Here is a 20,890-nt window from a genome sequence, read left to right as displayed (position 1 = left end):
CATGGGTATTGCCAAGAGGCCCCTGGCTTTGCCTCCTCCTATCATGAGACAATTCTTAGAAGTAGGACTGGCTCTAAACCTGTCAGTGGACCTTCCCTTCCGGACAAAGGAATCTAAGTCCAATCAGCAGTGACCATGGTGGTCATCATCCCTCCCTCAGGGCTGTGGATACTGCTCCCAAATGCACTGAATCAACAGTGCCTGCCATTCCATGTTCAAAATCTACAGTATTCAGGAAAGCAGCCCAAGTGCCGGCCTTCTCGGTGGTAAGACATTCTGCAGAGCCAGGGCGTCACAGTCCAGGCCAGCTCTTCTCCAAACCCCAGGCTCAGTTGGCAAATCACACGGACTTGGCCCTTGGCAGTGCCCAGGTGGCCAACACCTGAGCTTCCTGACCAGGTGTTTCTAGGTGAAACGGGCCTGGCTGGTCCCTTTAAGGAAGTGGAAATGTAGCAAAAGACAAAAGCTACAGAGAATTGGGACAAGGAGTGGACATGGTCAGCCCCAAGGAACCATGGGAGCTGCTGTGGAAACAAAAACCAAGTGCCCACGGCGGGAGGGGGGAAGAGGGGTGAGGCCCTTGGGCGTGCTGGGCAAGTGCTGTGACAAAAAGGGCAAGATGGCGGACACTCTGACAGTTGTAAGCTCTGTGACCTTGAACTTCTGGTCTCCCTTCTGGGAAATGAAATTAATAATGTTGACCTCCTAAAGGCCCCATAACTCAGAAGATGTTATAGGCAAAACTTTTTGTGATTGTACTGGTTGCTTCTCTCAGTGCAGGACCAAACTACCTGACACAAGCAGCTTAAAGAAGAAAAGGTTTCTTTTGGCTCCTGGTGTGCAGCAGAGAAAGCCCAGCAGCAGGGGCTTGAGCCACACGGCATCTTCAGTTGGGAAGTGAAAAGAAATGCATGCAGGTGCTCTTCTCTGACTCGTTTTTATTCAGTCTGGGGCCTCAGCCTGTGGAATGGTACCAGCCATATGTTGGGTGGATATTCTCACCTCTGTTTATCTACAAACTCTCTCAAGATAGAAGCTTGCCTCCATGGTTATTTAAGACTATCAAGTCAATGGTCAATACTGATCATCACAGCAGTGTATGATGGGGAGCTGCTACGATCACCATCATGGCAAGGTCCCCTAACAGGAGCAAGTGACTAGAAATTCCGAGGGCAGGGTTCTCAAGGCAAGTCGGTAGTTGGGCCTCACAGACTGAATATGGCAAGAGGCACCTTCCCCTTCCGGAGCACCCACAAAATCACCCTTGGGTTCTGTGGGCCCCTGAAGAATTTCGAGAGAACCCAGAGGCATGAATTTGGTGCATTTTCTAAGAGAAGTCACAATGCTTAGCTTCCCTTTTGTTTCCAGTGTCCAAGTAGCCACCAACAAAGACCAGGGCCAGCCAGGTTCCAGGCTGTGTATACCAGGTGCCAAGAAATCGGCAAGAAGCAGATGACTTGCTGAGGGGTTCTCACCTCCTGCCCCTCCCAGCAGGTTTCCTCAGATGACTGATAATCTCCTAGGCAACCTGGAAGTCCTGATCACCTGAATCCCCCACCACCAACTAACCAACCTGACTAACCAGCCTAGGACAGTCCCCACCGCACTCAATCGCCAGAAGTCCCTGAGCAAAGGTGATTTTGCAATGGCTTGCAGGGCTGAGAGACGAGAACTTTGTTCCTGAAACCAGGTGCTGAGATGACAAATACTTACTTCCCTTTAACGGTTGGGGTTTTATCGAGCAGGGAATCAGGTCTGATGAACGCTAGAATAATCAACCGGATTGAAGCAGGGACATCAACAGGCCAGAAAAGCAGGCCATGGCCTGTGGGTACTTTCCGAAGCACTGTGAGCCAAAATGTCCGCTGCTCTTAGCTATAATAGGTTCACCTGAGAACACAGCCACTTCTCATCCTGGCAAGGAAGGAAGGAAGGAAGGAAGGAAGGAAGGAAGGAAGGAAGGAAGGAAGGAAGGAAGGAAGGAAGAGAGAGGGGAGAGAGACAGAGAGACAGGGACACAGAGACAGACAGAGACAGAGAGAGGGAGAGAGAGAGAGAGCACGCGCTACCTGAGTCTCAGCAGGGTCCAGCTGTCACCTGCTAGCTGCTGCGCCATGTGAAGAACTTTTTTCCATATTCACAGTGGTCATTTCAAGGGCATTTAGGCAGGAAAATCAATGGAGGAAGTCATCAACTCTATCTGGCATGAGGAGTTGAGGTGGGGGAGCACCAGGCTTTTCAGGCCCAGCTAAACAAAGAACAATGACAGGGACTAAAACTAAAGGACAAAGACACAAGCTCTTCTCACTTAACTTCAAGGGCAAGTTCTTCGGGTTGGCCAGCACCGTTTGCCAACCCCTCACCTAAGCTTTTCCCCAGGGGAAGGGCAGACATCTCTGAAGAACCCATAAATCATCTTTTGAAGAAGGCCTGACCTTTCACAAGGTGAGAAATCTGGCTTTATCTTCAGGAGGGAGGAGATTGGCAGGACACAGGGCTCGAAACGCACCACCAGGACTAACAAACTAAATGAGTAGCTTCCCCAGGGACCTGGTCTGCCCTACATTTGTCTGCCCAGGATTGACTAAATAAACTCTTCCCTCCCTGGCACTGTGGGAGCTTCGGGGCATTAGCACTGTGACTCTGGTCTGCACTTCTGGGGCGCAGTTACAGAGAAAGATGGACACCAGCAGATAGACGATTGTAACTTGGACTAGCTCATCAGCAGAGGTAGAACAAGGAGAAGGGGACCCATGGCTACACTTGCAAGTTCAAGGCCAAGGCCAGGGGATTTTACCACAGTGAAAGGGGGAGAGACAGGATTAGGGAGAGAGCCGTCGAAAGTACAGCAGTGGGAATTCCAGCTTCTCACATCCCTGAGCCACATCAGAATGCCTGCCACTGAAGTCCGGGCAATGGCTCCATGGGTAAAGGGTTTACTTGTACATGTGTGAGGCCTGAGTCAGAGGCCCAAAGCCCACTTCGAGCTGGCATGGAAGCATATGCCTATCATTACATGCTTCTATGGTGAGGTGGGAGGAGGAGAATCCCTAGAAGCTCTCAGGCACTCACACACACCACAGACATCATGCATACCACACCACACACATACATACACACTACACACACGCACATACCACATACACATCACACACACACACACACATATATACATCTCACACCACACACATGCATACACACTACATACATGCACGTACCACACATCACACACACACACACATATATATGTATGTATATATACATACATATATATCTCACAACACACACATTCACAGATTGGAATGTCTGCTGTCCAATAATATAGACAACACACACACATATATCTCACACCACACACATACACCACACACACATACACACATACACACATATATCTCACAACACACACACATATATCTCACAATACACACACATACACTCAGACTAGAATGTCTGCTGTTCAATAATATAGACACACACCACACACACACATCACACATGCATATATATATATATATATATATATATATATATATATACATCTCACTATCTCACATCACACACACACACACACACACACACACACACACACACACACACACACTCACAGATTAGAATGCCTGCTGTCCAATAATATAGACCCAAAGGTGAAGCCCAGGAGAAGGAACACTCGTCCACCGCGAGAATTTTTAAGAAAAATAACTAAGGCCATTACCTTTGCAGGCTATTTCATTTCAGCTCTCTCTGCTTTTGGCCTGAACCAACATGCCTCTATCTAGGACCATTTCTGCTGCTGATTAAAATCGATGACTACTTTGAAGAAAATAAATAACCAAAGTACGCATTTCCTTCAAGATCTTCAGATAGATTTCCGTATTGTAATCAATTAAGGAGTATTTACCGAGCTCCTCCCAGGTGCCATATCCTGTTTGACATCTGTAATTAAATCAGTGGAGCTGCAGCTAAGGAAGAGGCGATGGGTAGCATCGATATTCACCTTTCCTTCCCATTTCTGTATTTCTGTCAGTTTGGAGCCCAGGAAATAAATTCCTCAGGAAAAGATTCTGCCAGCCATGCTTCTCTGGAGCACTATTTTCTGTGCAAAGAGCCTGACTGAGGAGGAAATCAGAGCAACATGTGTGACAAGAGCAGCAAATGATTCCAGTGGGGACTGGGTTTTCTCATCTCCAGCAAATAGGGCTACACTTCTGAGCTAGGGTGTAAGTTCCACATACAAAGTTTCCCCAATCATGACAGATTTGGGAGAGCCAGTTGGTGAATGGAACCAATAAGAACTGAACAATCTGCCCCAAACCACTCAGGCTCAGCACCCAACAGGACATGCCCTGGGGCTCTGTGTTCCTGAGCTACTGAGCCTTCTGGGAGCAAATAACAGCTTCCCAGGGTGGTCTGTCTCCCATCTTGCCTTAGCTATGTATGTACTCTTCCTTTACGGGGACAAAGGGGTAAGCATGCCAAGACTACTAGTACATTGAATGGTTGAGAAATGTTTGCCATTGAAAGCTGTTTCACTTCCTGCCTGATGCCTCAAAGCATCTCTCTAATTAAGTTAGCCTCTGCTGTTGCTAATGCCACTGTGTGGCTGCCTCACTCTGCCCAATTTTCATTTTCAGAACTGGGTTATGATAATGGAACACTTGGTTTCTATTGCTTACAATTATACTTCAAGGCAGTCTAACTAGGGGAAAGAGTCGGTGACAGCAAGTGGTACGGAATGAGAGGGCCAACCACTGGGGACAGAGCCAGAAGGCAGCAACCATTTTCACCCTGTTCAGCAGAGGCCTGGCTTTCATGGGCTGACCTTGATCTGTGGGAAACTGAGCCCTTAGACTTTCCATAGACTGAGCAGCTAGCACCCACCCCAAGAACAAGGGTCCCCTCATTTGACATGTGAATGTGTTGACTAAGCCCTAGGGTCAGCATATGACTTTCCCTGTGACAGACAAAAAATAACACCAAAAAACAAACAAATAAAACAAAACCACCACGCAGGATAGATAGCTTTGCATTCTCCAAACACTGCCAAAGGCCTGTCACTGGGAGCTGCTGGGGGCTGAAAGATCCTGTTACTACTAAAATCTGAGTCGTCCTCGTTGCTCACAAGGATCTAGCTTAAAATACAGACAGCTGCTGTGTCTTTCATGCTAGATGTGTGCCAGGTACATGATATACAATGTACAGCTGCTCGTTTAATCTTCCCATGACATACTGAGAAAATGTGGACACCAAGTGGCTAGAGAACTTGACCTGGGTCAGCTGCTAACACAACTATACCTGAGGGGTATGTGACTATAAGCCTGAGTCCCAGCGTGCCACTCCAGGGCTCTCTGGTCTACTGCTACCATTTTGTTTAAGAAAACCCCTTGCCAGCAGTGTGGATGCATCTGTTCATTCAATGAACAGTTTGTGAAGGATCTCTCACATTGCAGGCCTTGGAGATGAAGAGGTGACATATATAGAGTCTCCTCCAGATGAGATCAGGCAACTCCAGGACAGCATGATCTGACTTTGCTTCAGAAGGATTCCAGGTTTTTATCCCCTCTCCTTGAGCCCCCAGGAGTCAAAATCCTACCTGCTTGTTACAAATCACTCCCTCATTCCAAACTATTTGAAAACTATGGCATGCATCATTTGTCTACATGATGACCTCTGCTCTGCTCCTTGCTAGAAGAATCCCCTTTGGACCAGAGCAGCCATGGGCCAAACCCTAAGTGCCAGGCACAGCCTCCCAGGTAGCCAGCAGAAAAAAAAAAAAAAAAAAAAAAAAAAAAAAAAAAAAAAAAAAAAAAAAAAAAAAAAAAAAAAAAAACACATCTTTGACCAAAAAACAAAAAACAAAAAAAACAAAAAAAACAAACCCAAAGACCTGGGGTGAGTGTATAGAAAACTTTGTTTTCTGAACAGAATAAGATCAAGTGGGCCTCAGAATGTGTCCCCATTCTCCCCTATGCCCTTACTACTGCTTTTGACAGCTAGGACTGTAATATCCATGGACAGTGCATACGACTACACAGGCCAGCACTGAAGTGGAGCCCTGGACAGACAGGTTTCTGGTAGACAACATTATGTCCTCCTTTACTCACGCCCACAGTAGCCACGCCCCACCACCTGTTTTCCTACAGCACCCTTCTTCCTTCATGGCTCCCTGAGGTCAGGAGCCACATCACAGGCCTGAGTGCACATGGGCACTTTGAATGACTGAAGGTCTCACAGAACCAAATCCATTCCAATGTTCAGAGTGACAATTTCACAAGGGAAGGAGAGCCCGCAGATTGCAGGTTTGATGTGGCTTTGACAAAAGCAGCTCCAACCAGTTGAGCAAATCAGGCTCGATTTGTGGCCTGCTTTCCTTGATGGCATCTCCTAAAAGCACAGCTTAACGACTCCATGAACAGTTGTGCTTTTATTGGATAAGCGTAGTAAAAGTGCACAAAATAACTCTCTGCTGAAATGGAGAATTCTTTGGCAGCACCTGAACCAAGCTCATTTGTGCATTTTAAAACAATTTGCACTTGGCCTTGCGCTGTGCTGTTCTTGCCCACATGGCCCCGACGGTGCCAGTGCAAGATTACTCTGCAATGGCACATACACTCCTTGCCAGGACAGCCCCATCACCCATATGCCCTCCTTCCTGGCCAAGTCACCTAACAGCAAAGGCAGTGGTCTCTTGAAAGGGACACTGTAAGGTGAGTGCTTGACAGCCTCCAAGTACTTGGAGTGCAAGATCAAGAACCAGGGTGAAGGGAAGATGTGGACCACACCAAGTTGGAGCTTCTGGTGAACCCCTCCACTAGCTGTCACCTGATCACTATGTTTTGATGGTAATGATGATGCTTGACGAAGCTGGAGAGATACTGCTGGTGGTGATGATGATGGCTATAATGATGATGCTGATAGTGTCATTCCCTTCAAGGTCATCTGTCTCTTACTGAGGGCAGTGAGATTATCTTTGCAATTGTTTATTGCCTTTCCTGATGATAAAGTACACCTCGGGTGAGGTCCATGGAATCTCCTGAAAGTAGATTCAGGCCCAAGAAGATGACTCAGTGGGTAAAGTGCTTGCCATACAAATATGAGAACCTATGTTTCAATCCCCAGGTCCCACGTGAAGCCAGACATGATAGCATTCATCTATAACCCTAGTACTTCTACGGTGAGATGAGAGATGGAACCAGGGAGATGGTGGAAACTTGTGAGCATGCAACAGCAACAAACCATAACAGACTTGTCTCATCTGAAGAAGAAGGCGAGGGCCAATCTTCACTGGAGGTTGTCCTCTGATCTCCACGGATGCACTGTGGCAGACACTCACACATCACACACCACAGACATACAAGCAAGAGAATCCTGAAAACCATTTACCAGGCTCTTCCACATTTGCTATGAAGAGAGGAGAGCAGAAGCAGCCCTGTCCACACAGAACCAACAGACTCCTATAACCTTCTCCTGGTACAGGGCCAGCAGGTTGTAAAATAGAACTCATAAATTCATCCAAAGCTTTCAGAAGAGCATGCCAAAACCCATTATGGACCCTTTATCAGATGAGAGACCATACATACCACACAGACACATCAGGAATGCATGCACACACCAACTCCAGGCCAGTTGCTGTGTGGGTATAGTACTAAACTCTTACCCCTCCTCTCATTTAGGATTCTATGAGTGGAATTATTCACAAATTTATAGAAGAGGCAGGGCCGTAGGAGGTAAAGAGACTGTTTAACGGCACTGGGATGCCAACTCAGACTTGGCTAGCTCCACAATGTAGTCTTCTCTGTTTCTGGCTGCCCTCTGGACCTATGACTGGCCCAGGGAAGGCGGCAGAGGCTAAGATGTGGCCACATCTTCATTCTGGCCCCAGATGTCATGGAGTGGTGGCTTTGGGGGTCCACCTCTGACCTTTGTCAAAGTTGGCAGCACCAGGGTGAGGGACTCAGCTCCAGAGGTTTCTATGAAGGCTATCTGGAATGACATATGTATCATTCTCAGTAGCTGAGTCAATTCTGTGAGTTGAATCATTTTGAAATATTTTCTAGGTCAGACATGATTATTATAGAAAATTCAAGGAAAGCAGAGCACTCTGGGAAAGGAAAAGGAAATCAGTTACAATCATCTATTAGCTAGGAAGAGTGGTTCTTCATGTCTTGGTATATTCTTAGACACACACACACACACACACACACACACACACACACACACATACACAAATACATGCACACATACACATACACAAACATATGCATACACACATACACAAACACATGTACACACACATACACAGCCATGCATATATTAATGATGGAGATTTGTCCTAAGAAATGTACTTTACACAATTTTGTCTTTGTGTAAACTCCCCAGAGTATACTTATACCAACACTGCAGGCCTCAGCTGCATGAAACAACCCATTTCTCCTAGGCTGTACACCCATATAGCGTGGTGCCACACTGGATGCTCTAGGCAGCTGTAGTGCAATGTTAAGTATTCATGTATGTAGCCAAGTTTGTGATGACACATGCATAAGTAATGTTAAGCAGTAGGCTGAACTACAGAGAATATGACCATGCTACTGGCTGATAGGAATTTTCTAGCTACACATTAACCCTATGGGTCCAGTGGTCACTAGCAAAAACTCTCTCTCTCCTCTCTCTCCATCTCTTCTTAAATGCAAATACATGTCATGTCTACATACATATTTGTTTTTACATGTTGCATTAGATTTAATAGTTTAAATCTAGTATTATAAAATTAACATCTTCCCATAGTATTAGCTGCTCTTTAAACTGATTTAACTTTTTTGTTTGTGTGCACATGCATACACATGCATGCAGGTGTGTGTAGAGGTCAGAAGTCAGGTGTTTTCTTCTATCACTTTCTACATTATTTTTCAAGACTGGGTCTAGCACTGAATTTATGCTCACTGATTGGCTGGACTAGCTATCCATCAAGCTCTAGCTATCTGTTCTGCTCCCAACCCTCACCCCGGGTTCTAGAGTTACAGACATGCACCACCATACTCAGCTTATGCATTTGTGCTGGGGAATTCAAACGCAGGTCTTCAAGCTGGCATACCAAGTCTGTATTTACCAGGTGAATGATCTCCCAAGCCCCTAAATGGGTTTTAATGACTTTAAAAGATTTTATATATGTAAATAGGAGAATTTATTGGTGTTGCCTCTATTTTAGATATATAACATGTTCGTGCCCCATACATTTAAGAATGTAAATCAGTGCTTGCAGACCTGCCCTGTTCTTGACACAAATATCTGGGAGTTAAAGTTCTGGGATAGGAACTTTTTTTTAAGTCCCTGATCAATATTGTTAACTTGCTCTTTGGGAATACACTACTAAGTCACACTATCTTTGTCCCTTGTTGACTAGGATGGAAAGTACTGTAGAGTTCACATAGGAAACAGGTGATTTCGGTTAGATCTGAGGTCCAGATGGCCACTCCCTCCCCAAGGGAGTCAATATTTGGAATGAAGATGCTAGGGGACCTATTTAGTACAGGGGGCCAGGAGGACAGAGGTGACCAGTGGTGTCTTTGCTGGTTAACCCTGGGGAAAACAGGCACAGGCTTGCTCAATAGAGCCAGAGGCTCTGGGCAGCAGACCTACTACATCACTAGAGTACCCTGACAAGGCCATCATCCTACCTCTTCAAGAAGCCAAGCCACTCCATCCCATTAAGGTGGGAAGTATGGGTAGCCCACAGGTGACATCTGCCACAGAAGTGATGGTGGACAAGGGCAGCTTGTTTGTTTGTAGACAGCAGCCTTTAACAAGGAGGCAGGTGATGACTTGATTCAGGGGGTATTCCAGGCTGGAGACAAGTGGGAGCCCCAGGGTGGGGACCAGACTATGCCTTAGGTGGCAGCTCAGACCTAAGAGTTTTGAGCTACAGACAACATGATCCGTTTTCCTAAGTTTCTCCAAAGGTTTTAAGTATTTCATTATGTTTCTGTAGATGGATCTGACATCCATTCAACCTTACATGTAACTGACAGCCATGTGGACAGTGCTTTCTTTCCATTACATTACACGCAGGCCTTGGTGGGGGATGAAAGATGGGATGGCAAAGGCATCAGCTGTCATATCTCACTCACTCCTTGCTCACAGCCCCAATCCCAAACTCTCTGGAGTTTGCAGGTGTCTGAGGGCTGCTCATGCCATCATCTAGCAGCCCCAAGAGCCTGTGTGTCACAGAGTACACCAAACACCAAGGGCATGGGGGTATTAGCTCCTGGAAGTTGAAAAAGGGGCCTCAGTTTACACTTCCTAAACAAGACATTTATTTAAGAAAGATTTGGCCTCCTTGCCTAAAATGAGCTAATGAAAATTTGTATTGGGTTTTTAAGTGAGTTGGAAATACATAAATCTACTTTTCTCCATAAAAAAGACTACATCTCATCAATACTTAGATTTATGATGGTCAGAAATGAAAACATGAGACATTTCCATAAAGCTCAAGACTAAAAGAGTGGGTTAAAGGTCAGGGAGATGGCTCAGTAGATAAAGCACTTTTCACATAAGCACCAAGAGCTGAGTTCAAATCCCCAAAACCCCCACAAAAGATGACTACTGCAGCACAACTTTAACTCCAGCTCTCCTACAAAGAGACAGGAGGCAGAGACAGGAAAGTCCCTGGAAGCTCATAGGTCAGCTAGCATGTGCAACAGAAAAAATGATGCAGAGACCCTGTCTCAAATAAGATGGAAGGTGAGGGACTGAATCCTAAGGCTGCCCTCTGACCTCAGCATGGGTCACATGGCATGGTGGGGGTTGCTGTTTAAAAGGAGTGAGTCAGAAGTTCAAATAACCCCGATGCATTCATCATTGCCTGGCTGAATCTTCCTCTTTAAACTCCTATCCATCCATCTCCTAGCAAGCATTGCTAACGCACCAAATACTTGGCACACTGTCTTAGAGTGTGCAAGTTCTGTGATGTGGGTAATATTGTTTTTCCCATGCAGATGACTTTTTTATTGTGGTAAGAACTCTTGATATGAGATTGTCCGTGTTAACAGACATGTAAGAAATTACTGTTGACTATAGGTTCAATGTCAGTAGTTTATCCACCCGACTTCCGGGGAAACTTTTGCTCCCTTCTCTCGCCACTGCCTGGTAAACAGCTACCAGTCCACTCTTGGAGTCCATAAATGTGATTATTTTTTCCAAATGATGCAAGTTCATGAAATCATGCAGTGTTTGTTTTCTGTGACTGGCTTATTTTACTTAGCATGTCCTCAAGGCATACCAGTGCTATTAAATCTGTTGTAGAATTTCCTTCTTCTTGAGGGCTGAGTAACATTCCACTGTTTGCAGATGCTATGTCTCCTTTGTGCGTCTATCTGTCAAATGATATTTATTTGGGCCCTTTCTGAATCTTTCCTATGTGGTCATTATGATTACACCCATTTAACAGATGAGTTGACTGAGAGTCAGAGAAGTCAAGAAACCCTCAAATTCAAGTAACCTACTCAGACCAGGTCTTAACTACCTCTTAGCCCCAACTCCACCTCATAAATCTCAGCATTTGCAGCTCCATGGGAGCCATACCAGGATCCCCTTTCCCTCTGTGTCACATGCAGCCTACAGGCAGTAAATGCAGAGGGAGGCAAGCCAGGCTAAGGCATCCTACTCCAAGGGCCTGCTTCTATTATTCTACACTGTCCTCCTCCAATCTGCAATTAAGACTCGCAAGGGGTGGCTGTCTAAAACTCTGATTCTCATCGGATGGGCTGTTGCCTGGTATCTTTTGTACCCCAGGGTCAGGATCCTCAGGCCCTCTGCCTTTGTTGGACTGACAGTGCTCAGTAGGTTGCTGGCTTCCAGGAATATCTCAGACAGAGAGACAGAGTGGTGAGAGAAAAACCACGGCCAATTAGAAAGGTTTTTACTGACAGGAGTCCCAGGAGGGAAATCTGGGCCATCCCTGTGGAGCAGGATTGAGATGCCCTGGGAAAGATCCACGCAGAAGGAGGTGCTATTGCAGAGTTCAGACCAGATGGGAGAAAAGAAGAAACCAGTGGCTGGGCTGGGCAGAGCATCTCTGAATCTCTCTGGGCTGGGTGGGCTGAGGTGGTATGAGTGTACCCACCTTGATGCCCCACTTCAGTTCCTCCTGCCAGGGATGCTGAGATGGGAGCACTTGAGATGGGAGCACTTGCATCAATCCAGATGTAACAACCAGCTGCCAACCTCATGGGGACCCAGTTCAATGAAACTCAGGGAGTTCAATTTTCACCTCGTCTCTAAAACACAAAACAAAGACTTGCATGAGGAACCCTTTGGGACTTTTCCTTTCTGATTGGGAAATACACCCAGGAAGGTTGGAGGGGGACTGAATAAAAACTTTTGGGTGAATATAGTAACTAGGTGGCCTTTGCTGTCTCCTTTCCTTAGGAAGATTAGCAGGAAGTCCCTTAACCCAGACCACTTCCCAGCATCAGAAAGAGCAGAACATCCTGTCCCCACAGCTCTGCAAGGTCAAATCAATCAGTGGCATCTCTGTCCCCTTTTTTCATCAGAGGCCAGCATGACTCCCCTCATCAGCATTCTGCCGGCTAGGCGTCGAGGCTACAGGAATTGAGAAGTAGGTCACCCCACAGGCTGGGAAGGCTGCTGTGTGGTTTCAGCTAACTAGGTTGCTGGAAAGCCCCCCTGCCCACAGTTATCCCCTGAGTCACCACCTCACAGTGAGGCAGCAGACTGCCTCTGTCTGCAGCTCGCTTTGGTAAAGAAAGCCGTGCTATGGAGTACAGAGAAGGGAAGGACTTGCCTCTGAAACCAAGTCCAGCAGCCTCTCCCCCATTCACTGCAGATCTTTGAGCACCTTCCAGAAATCAGCCCTGGTGTGTGAGCACCTGGAAGCATGGCTGAGGAGGCCTCAGCCCCTGTCCTAGATTCCTAGTGCTCTCACCAAGACAAGCACTTGAGCCACAGGAGATGGAAGCAGAGGTGGCTCAAAAGCCTGGGAGGCTGCAGGTGGCACAGGTGGGGGTGTACAGAGAGGCAAGGCTGGGACCAGATGAGATCAGGGTAAAAGTCACCCACATCTAGCCACCCAATTGTTTAGCTCCCCAAGCAGAGTCAGAGCAAGGGAGGACAACACAATATTGGTCTTCTTCAAGCCCATGTGTTTGGCTACTAAGGTGGCATTTTACCCCAAAGATGATAAAGATGGTCTGGGTATTTTCTGATGGAAACATATGATCTGATATCTATTTCAGAAAGATGCCTCTGGGGCTGTGGAGTCTCTTTAATTGGGAAAGTGCTTACAAGACCTGAATTCAATCTTCAAAACCCACATCAAACAAAAGGCATATGTTAACAGCTCACATTCACATTTATAATCCCCAGGCCTGGTAGACAGAGACAGGTAGATCCCTGGGGCTTACTGGTCAACGAGGCTAGCCTACTTGGAGAGTTCTAAGGCAGTGAGAGAACCCTCTTTCAAGAAAAGTAGTAGACAGCATCTGAGGAGTGGTGTTCAAGCTGTTTCACTGTTGGGAACAAACATCTATAAACACCAACACACACACACACACACACACACACACACACACACACACACACACACACACCCTTGACCAGAGACTGTGGGGATGGCTTAATGATAGGGAGCCAGAGGAGAGGCATCAGGGGCATACTAGGGACCCATTAGGCCTGGGGGAGAGTGACTCAGGACAGAGATTTTGTGGAGGGACACAAACTCACCCAGTAGGTGACAGTAGGGAGAAGCAGAACTTGTGATGAATTGAGAGTGATTCTGCCTGTCCTCATGTAATATCTGTTGAGTGTCCCTGGGTATGTTAGCTGCATCACTTTCCTAATCTCCACAGTTCCCTAATATGGGTCCTGGGCTTCTCCACATTTTGAAAAAAGCAAAACACAAAACAAAAACTGAGACCCAAAAGGCATCAGAGCACTGAGCTTAGAAATATTGTTTGAGGGTCCCTATCCCCAGAATCCCCCTAGCATGGAACACCCAGCTTCAAGTGTGAGCTGGAAGATCTGGGAGGGGGGTGGCATAGCTAGACACAGGCAAAGGGGAATGTCAGAAAGAAAGCAGACATACCCAGAGAACATCCAGGGCATTGTAACCCTGTAAATTTTTCTGTGATATGTTCTAGAATGCTCTATATTTCTGTACTGTCTAAGAGAATGCCCAAATGCACTTACTATTGCTGTGGGTACTTGAAATATGACTTCTGGGAATTTTAACTTTTATTTCATGCTCACTAACTTAAACTTGAGCCACTTCATGCAGGGCTAGATGTAGCAGTGAATGCTCATAATCCCAACAGGAGGCTCACTGGCCACCAGCCTATAGCCAATCTGACACACTCCAAACTGTGTGAGAGATTCTGTCTTGAGAAAGACAGAAAGACAAAAGCAGCAAAGTGGATGGCACTTGAGAAGACACTTGAGGTTGACCTTTGACCTTTAAATAAAACTTGCACTCACATACATGCATGGGCTCATGTGTGCATTTATGTATCCACACAGTCAGTTAGACACACACACACACACAGAGAGAGAGAGAGAGAGAGAGAGAGAGAGAGAGAGAGAGAGAGAGAGAGAGAGAAGAGAGAGAGGTACTCCTAAATGGTTTCCACAAGTTCCTAAGGAATCCTAAAAGAGTGAGTGGTTCCATTGTTGTTCCTAATGGGGAATAACTCAAAATGTGAACTAGAAGCATCCAGAGGCGTTCATTTGCTAGTTCCCTTCAACTGTCGCCTGCCAGGGGTGAGCACATCTGTAATTACCTTCAGCATCTGTGGCATGCCACACGTCATCTGCCAAGCCCAGCCCCTTCTAGTCCATTCTGCTTCTCAGCTGTGAATTGAGCCTTTTCAGAAAAGCCAAAGGAAGTCAAAAGAAAGTTTCCAAAAAACAAAAAGAGAGACTGGGGCTCACAGATAAATGGTATCATTGCCCTGAACTCATTGTTTCAAACACATGATTTTATTTGGAGAGGAAAAAAAAAGTGTAATTATGTTGGAGTGGATTGCTAAATTCTTTGACTTCAAACCCAATACTTTCTGCAAGATTTCACCTGTGAAATCTGCAGCCTTTAATTATTGCCTTGCGTGTTAAAAAAGAGATGCCTTCTTTCTGAACGGCTAATAACTTTATTAGCAGAGGTAATTATAGATCTGAAGGCGGTGGCCAAAAACACAGAAGCATGTGGACGGCAACATTCTGAGTTTTGAACCTTGGACGTGGTGCACGAGGGGGCACTTTCTCCTCCACACTGTTTGTTTGTTTGGATTTGTTAGGTTTTCTTATCTTCCATGACACCGCTTCTTTTTACGGGGTGGGAGAGAAAACATTTAGAAATCGGTCCATTCCTGGATGAATTTCTTCCCTTCCCAGAAAGTGGGGGAAGAAAAAAAAAAAAAACCAATCTTCTCCTGTAATTGGACAGTTTGATTGGAGGCAGGTGGTGCTGAGCTGCAGCAAGCAGAGCCACAAAGCCAGTTTTGGCTTCAAGCACTCGTCCCCAGCTCTGAGTTTCAGCAGTACAACATGGAAATTGGCTCCCCAAATGCCAACAATAAATTTAGTCCCTGTTTCTCTAACAAGCACTTTATCAGTGTGGACAATTTTCAGCAAACTGGACAATGCACAGACACAGAGCTGGCCTGGACTATCCCTACCCCCACCCCTCACCTCCACCCCGCACCCCAGGCCTTAATTTCTCAGGACATATTCTTGCTGCCACAAAATTGGGACTTATGCATGATTCTGGAAGCAATCACACACTATCATCTGAAAACATGGTGAGATTTTTCTTTTTCTGGGTAAACTGGCCTCTGTGCTGCTCATGTTGCATTATCCTGAGCTAATATTTGCTTGCAATATTTTTGAGTAACAAGCCAAGTTATCGTGGCATTGCAGATTACAAATGTCAGTCCTGAGAACGAGCCAGAATGAGTGGCCAAAGGAGTAAGTAGAAGCTGTATTCTACTTTTCTACCACCTTCAGGCAACGTCTCTGAGACCTTTATTTCTTTTCTCAAGGGCCAGCTTGTTCATCTTAGCCATGCCCTACAGATCAGCCAACAACAGTATTCACCTTTTGTGAAACAAAAATGATGGAGGGCCTGAGCCCCAGAGAGGTTAATTGCTTTGACCAACATCACACAGTAAGCCAGTAGAGAAGTCAGAGACACAGGCACTAACTCCCAAGACCCTGATTCCAACTGTGTGTCTGTTAGCTTCCTCTCGCTAGCAGATCATTTGAAAATGCCATTTATAAGAATCTTAGAAGTAAAGGAGAGTGGGCCTGTAGTTCAGTTTGTAGGATGCTTGCCCAACGTACATGAAGCCTGGGCCTTGAGACCCAGAACCACAGAAACCAGGCACATGGCCACAGGTAGTCCCAGCATTCAGGTGGAGTCAGGGGAGTCACAGTTTGAAGTAATCCTCAGGCCCAGTTATACAGTAAGTTGGAGACCTGTGTGGGGAAGACAGAATGAATAGCTCAATTGAATTGTTGACCTTCGTACACTGTGACAACTTGGTCACTTCATTTATCTCCCCAAAGACATGTACAACTTTCCAGACCCCCTTACAGGAAGGGACTGACAAGGATGAGTCAATGGCAGAGGGACTACACCCTGGTGGGACGGCTTAGCTGCACTGTCCCCCTTACCTTCTATTTGAGCTTTGTCCTCATTTAAGGACCTCGAAGATAGACTTGGGGAAGCAACAGTTACTGGTCTCTTTGTCCTTCTTCCCAAACTGACCACTCTGAATAAGTCTCCTTTTTCTACTACTACTGCTGCTACTACCACTACTACTACTACTATTAATAATAATAATAATAATAATAATAATAATAATAATAATAAATATCAGTTATTTCCTGGTTTGGCATGTTTTCTTATTCATTTCTGTCCATACTCAGATTCTTCTAAATGTACTCTGGATTAGTTTTGAGCTTCTAATTCATTTGCAGAACTTGACAATAGCCTTCTCTGACCTCAAATGGATGTAGGCAGAGACAGTCACCTCCCCTCAGCTGTATCTGTATCAAATTATTCTGTGAAAACCAGTTGGAGAGTGTGCTCAGAGCCTCTGGAGTGCAACACTCTTGGTTTGCCCTTCCGAGCCTGTGGCTCACAAACTTGACCTTGCTCATGGGAGTCTCAGAGCCTAAGGTTCTGGAGAAGACACTGGGCCCCCTGAGTGGCCAGGACACTTCTCCAAATCTCACTGGCAGACAATCTTCCCTGAAAGCTGGCTAGCTGGTGCAAGGCACCAAGGACGAGTTTCTCCCAGCCCCTTAGATGATGAACTCTTCTGTCCTAAATGAACAACTTCGTGTGGCTGCTACTGGGTGGCTGATGGTGACAGGCAAGCAAGGAGAGAAGAGGAGTCCAGCAGTACCAGGGACATTTTCTCAGAAGGACTGCTCACTGGTTAAACCTGTCTGAAGGCAGACTGCATTTGTACAGGAGTGCTGGCTGGGAGATAACTCAGAAATCTTGGCAACACTACAGAAACAATATTTTTACAGAGGTGACACCATCTTAAACAATGTCCCCAGTGTGCAGGCTACAAGCGGCCCTCTATCCAAAGGGTGACTGTCCTTTCCACCTGTTCTAAGCAAAGAGGCTCAGGGGAGTGGGGCCAGGAAATAGGGGTAGGGAGTGGGCACGTTAGGAACACAGAAATTGGAAAGCCGTTTTGGGGCTCTCCTTCTATAATGAAGCCACTTCTGCCAACCTGCACCAAAGCTGGCTTCCCAAGGTAGAAACAGACTGAAGTGATGCCATCTCAGAGGCCAGATATTCTGCTGTTTTTCCAAGCCTGTGTGAAAACAGCCAGACACAAAGGCAACAGCACTCTACAGTTCCTCGTTCTGTGTCCCGCAGTCCTGGCACCTCACAGACAGGTGCAAGGGCACTGTGCTGTGTGACACAGCCTCCTCCCTCTTTGGCCTGAGCTCTTTCTCTGGAGAATTGCCACCTGTCCCTGACTGTTACAGCAACCTCCTTCTTCCTAGAATTAACTATCATTCCTTCCCAAAGCCTGTATCATTTCCCAGAAGAAGAAGAAAAAATAAAGAATCCCAGAACCTGCCAACCCAGTCCACAGTGTTGTCTGAGCTGGGTGGCCCAGCTGGGGTGAGACAGAAGTGTCCCTCAGCCTCCTGATGTGCAAACCACAGGTGGGCAGAGAGCCAGAAAGTGGCCCAGGCTGTATCATGGGGGCCTTGGCTGAGGCTGAAGGCCAGGAGTCATGGCCAGGGGACAGTGGCATCTGAGCATCCATCCACTTATTTGTTTGCTGAGCCCATGTAAGCAAAGTCCATGAATGGGGTGACTTGCACAACAGACATGAACTCTCTGATAGTTCTGGAGGCTGGAGCCTATAATCACGGTGTGCTGTGAGTTCTCTCTAGGGACACTCTGGGGACCCTCATTCACCTGATCCTAAGTTTAACCTGACTTTTTCTTCTTCTTCAATGCGGTACTATGAGCCATATTTTGATAAATTGTATGAAGTTCCTTCTCTTTCCACACATAGATAACATGCATTCTAGAATATATGCTATTATTTCAGCAGACCCCAGATCTTCCTTTATCAGCAGTGTGACAAGTTGGTTAAAGTCCTGACACTGATGATCTCGTCAGTAAAATGGTGAGCCACGCTGACCTCAGTTCTCCTGCCACCAACCATCATTCATAGCCAGGGCCTGTTAGCACTCAGTGTACTGTGGCTATTGAGAGTCTCCGTGCATACACATTTTCATAAAGCATCAGATGTAGGTCTAAAAGCACAGGAGAAGTTAAAACCAACTGTGTCCCCATGGCAGACAGGGGAGACCCCAACCAGGCACTCCTTTTCATTGTTCCTAATGGCAGAATCCTCGGGTCAGATCACACACTAACTTGGCAAAGCAATGTCCCTGTCACATGTCAGATGAGGTGTAAAAAGGATGCATTTGATCAACAAGGCAGAAATGCCATCTAGAAATTACATACCAACTTTCTCAGCACAGCCGCAAGAAGCCTGGGTGTCCTTGAGGTCTGTGAGCTGGGAGAGAGGTCACCCTGAGCCTTGGGGATCCTGACAGGCTTCAGCCTCAAGGAGCACAGCCTGGTGCTACAGAACCTGCCCTTGGGCCAGGCAGCATCCTGCTTCCCTGAGGCATCCTCTCCTCCTCTTCCCTCAGAGCCTACCTGCCTTCACACAGTAGCCTCAGGAGCCAGATCCTGCCTCCTCCACAGTCAATCCTGTGTGAAGGCCCTGACTCAAAAGGGCAGCCATACCCTTGTCTCATACCTCAGGTCCCTGTTAGGAAATCTGAATGTTTCCTATCACCCTTCAGCTACCATCCATCCATCACACAACTGCATTGTCATGGCACCATCTTCAGTGTACCCCTAGGCACAGATACCCTAAGAACTGAGAATATACAGAACACAGATTCTCAGTGAGAAATAGAAGTTGTATAAATTAACCAAACTGTCAAGGCAGGGAAGGCAAGGAGGAAAGGAAGTGGGCCAGGATAAAAGCTTCCTGCAGGTACAGCAGCCCTAACCCATCAGCCTCTAGATGCCTTACCACCCACACCAGCCCAGCCCTTAGGATTCTTTGTTTTCCTCTGCGATGACCGGTCTGGATGGTTTGGACTTCAGTATGTCTAACCAGAGACTTGGTTGAGAGGTCAAGTTGGCCTCAACCACCCAAGTGCCAGGAGGACAGGCATTCACACCCATGAGAAGTCCCTGAGTTCTCCTTGGCTCTCCCATTTGGCAATGTTTGGGAAGCCTTGCAGTCAGGCTGGAGCACAGACTTGGAATGGAGTCATTAGGACCACAGCTCTGGAAAGGCAGAGGCTCTAGGGTTGAGGAGATGGGTAGACCAGCCTGTGCAAGCGAGACTGGGACTACATTTCTGAGTCCCGAGTCTACCTATGTCTGTGGGTGCTGCATACCTGTATTCCTGAGTGTCACACATTTATCCCAGGTACCACACACCTGTGGTCCAGGTATGTGCACCTGTGTCCCTGGGAGACACATTCCTCTGTTCCCAAATCTCACACACCTGTCCAGGATACCGCACACCTGTGTCCCTGAGTGTTGCACATCTGTATTCCTGAGTCCCAACCATTTGCACCACATATCACACATATGTGTCCTTGGGTTTCTGTAGTACTGGGGGCTTGGTATTTGTCTGACAGCCAGTCCCTTGATAAGTGAATACATATACATTCTCCTTGAAGCCCTGTTACAAACCCCACTAGTTCGCTTCTTACCATAATTCCATGCACTATAGCCATCATACCCATTTTCATCTGAGGAAAGAGGGGCCAATGGAAGTTATATCACTTACCCAAGATCGCCTGTGAGGAGGTGGCAAAGCCAGTCCCAGGCCAGGCCTTAGTTCCAGGCCGCATGTTCTGATATGGGATAATGCTCTTGTTCACTGTAAAGATTTGCCACATGAGGAGGATTCTGGAAGGAAAAAGGCAGAGACACAATCATCAGCCAGACACAGAGGAAGTAAGATAAAAATGCCTTACTGAGACAAGGTACTGAGCCATGTGGCTAAACATAGATGAGAATCATGGGTTAATTTAAATTGTAAGAGTTTGTTAGTAAGAAGCCTGAGCCATCGGACAGTTTATAATTAATATAATCCCCTGTGTGTTTATTTGGGACTGAATGGCTGCGGGACAGGGTGGGGCAGAAACTTCCATCTAAAGGTTCTGCCTGCCTGAGCCACTTACCCTCCTGGCGAAAGAAGTCACCACATGCCTGGAAGAAATGTTTGTAGCCATACTGCACCAAAACATTTGAAGTGACTATATCCTACCCTTTGACTCACTAAGTACCTTCTGGGAAGCCACC

General features: G+C 46.5%; 1 long non-coding RNA gene across 1 annotated transcript in view; it reads right to left on the bottom strand.

Moving 5' to 3' along the window:
• LOC118239158 overlaps positions 1-20,494 on the bottom strand; it is a 73,068-nt gene extending 52,574 nt beyond the window's left edge. The window contains exons 1-3 of the long non-coding RNA XR_004770786.1: positions 20,373-20,494; positions 16,348-16,482; positions 12,119-12,272 (exon numbers count right to left, since the gene is read on the bottom strand). This is a non-coding gene — a long non-coding RNA (uncharacterized LOC118239158). The remainder of the gene's footprint in view (positions 1-12,118; positions 12,273-16,347; positions 16,483-20,372) is intronic.
• Between the last annotated feature and the right edge of the window lie 396 nt (positions 20,495-20,890).

Source organism: Cricetulus griseus, chromosome 7, assembly GCF_003668045.3.
Source record: "Cricetulus griseus strain 17A/GY chromosome 7, alternate assembly CriGri-PICRH-1.0, whole genome shotgun sequence".
In the NCBI taxonomy this organism is placed as follows: Eukaryota; Metazoa; Chordata; class Mammalia; order Rodentia; family Cricetidae; genus Cricetulus; species Cricetulus griseus.
Note: the sequence above shows the minus strand (reverse complement) of the source record. Positions and strands in the feature narration are given on the sequence as shown.